Below are 2,487 nucleotides of genomic sequence, written 5' to 3' on the forward strand. Positions count from 1 at the left end.
TGAGTGAGAGTGGTCCAGTCAGAGGAGAGAGGACTCAGCCAGGCAGGAAGGCAGGCTGGCAGAACTTAGGCTCCTAAGAGTGTTCAAGAGTGTTCGCTTGTGAAGAAACCCCAGGGAGGGGGAGGGGGGGAGGTTTGGGAATGGCATTGCCCCCTATGGTGATCATGTTTATTGACTTCTTGGTCACCATGACAAATTTAACTTTCTGGTTCTGGGATTTATCTCTCTTGTGCCTGAATAAATGTTTTTCTTCTGCTTTTTGTTTGGAGAGACCTGTATAGTTTGAAATTGAGAACTACACTGGTATATTCATAGTCACCACGAGTGTTGCAAATATTGTCATGCTGATACAGTCTACAACACAGAAACTTGTCTATTGGATGATAATCTCCTGTCTTTCTAGCTCTCCCAATGTTTTATTCTTCCTAAGCCCACTGACAATCATCACCACAGTCTCCTTCACTCCATTTTCCCTCATTCTCTCATACTATCTCTGCTGCTGTGGCCTCGTTTTTCTCTCTTCAAATTACTGTCCCCTTATTTAGCTACTTTAACATTGTAAAATTCCTCTACTCCTAAATCCTTGGTCTTAATACAATTCATGTTATTGCAAAGTGCAATCTTATTTTTTTTGCTATTCAGTTTTTCTACTCTAAAATGGGCTTATAATTGCAGATCAAGAAGACTATACAAACATGCTGACAGTTCACTTTATATTGCTACAGAATCTCATCAGAACTGGCACTACTCCAATCTGGTGAACTCATTACCACATTGCTCACAGCAGTTCTTTCAAAGTTTCTCCAATATAGATGTGTAGTGGCAATTTAGCACAAAATTCTCTTTTTAAAAGATAAGGATATTGAGGCTCATGGAGTTTAAGTGACTTGCCTATGGTCATCCAGATAGTATGTGGTGAGAGATGAAATTTTAAGTCAAATCTTTTGAATCATAAGCCATTATTCTTTACACTACACAGCTGCCCAGCTGATCATGGAATCCCCATTATCACCGCCATTCAATCCTAGCAAAGGAATTCACCTTATACTTCTATAATTCTCCCAACATTGGCAGAACAAAGTATATTACTATAAAAAGTCTGCTCAAAAAATCACAGAAGAACTTTAGATATCAAATGAGAGATGTTGAAGAAAACCTAAAAAAAAATGTAAAGAAAAAAACCAAGAAAAACAAGATCATGAAAAGTAAGTCAACTCAGTAGAAAAGGAGAACCAGAATGTGAAGGAAGAAAACAACTCTTTGCAAATCAGAATGCGGCAAGGGAAACCAAAAGAAGTTATTAGAGATCAAGAAATAGCAAAATAAAATACAACAAATTAAAAAATAGAAGAAAATGTGAAACATCTCATATGAAAAACAGCCAATTCAGAGAACAGATAAAAATAAAAGAATAAACTACTTGAATGTTATGATAAAAAATAATCTTGATACAATAATACAAGAAGTAATTAAAGAAAATTTCTCTGAAGCACTGGCAGAAGAAGGGAAATTAGAAATATAAAAGAAAATCTATTGATCTACATCTGAAAGAGATCCTATGAGGAAAACTAATGGGTATATTATAATCAAATTCCAAAACTTCCAGGTAAAGGTTAAAATTATAAGAGCAACAAGGAAAAAAATAAATATGGTCATGCCACAATTAGAATCACACAAAACCTGACAGTGGTTACACTAAACGAGCACAGATTTTGGAATATTCTGTATCAAAGAGCAAAAGAACCGGGATTCTGGTTGAAAATATCATACCCAGCAAAGTTAAGTATAATCCTGAATGAAATAAATTGAACATTTAAAGAACTGTCAGACTTTCAGGACTTTGTTTAAAAAAAAAAATTGGAATTTAGAAGATTTCACATACAAGACTCAAGAGAAATAGATGGTAAAAATCAAACCCTAATTATAAATCACTCAATAATCAGACTGTTTACTTTTTATACATGTGAAATAGACATATAAGATTGTTATTAGTAACTGGGTAGCTTGTAAGAAAGATTGAGGTAGACCAGAATATGATTTGACTTTAAAGAATAAAGTTGTTGACACAGCCCAGCCCAGGAAGTGTGGAGAGCACACAGCCCAGCGCAGGAAGCACAGAGAGCAACCTGAGGTGGCAGGGAAAAGACTCTGACAAGATTTCAGGGAGCCACCTGTAACACCAGTTCCCAGATTGCTCAACGCACAAACAGATTCAAAGTTCAATGGGAAGATCCCTTCACCCAGGGGAGGAGAGCTCAGCCTGGACCCCCAGCAGCAGCAGCTTCCATTTTTGGAGCCCTCTTCCTAAAGCCCATGGGGAAATTGAAGAGCTGTTCTGAATCTCCGCCCTGAATGACAACCCTGGGAGAGCTCCACCTAAAGCACCTGGGGGAAATGAGCCACGGATCTAAATATCAGCCCTGACAAAGAACTCAAAAGTCAAGTAACTGGCTGGGAAAATGCCTAAATAAGGGAAAAAGAATAAGA

This window comes from Notamacropus eugenii, chromosome 4, assembly GCF_028372415.1.
Source record: "Notamacropus eugenii isolate mMacEug1 chromosome 4, mMacEug1.pri_v2, whole genome shotgun sequence".
NCBI lineage: Eukaryota > Metazoa > Chordata > Mammalia > Diprotodontia > Macropodidae > Notamacropus > Notamacropus eugenii.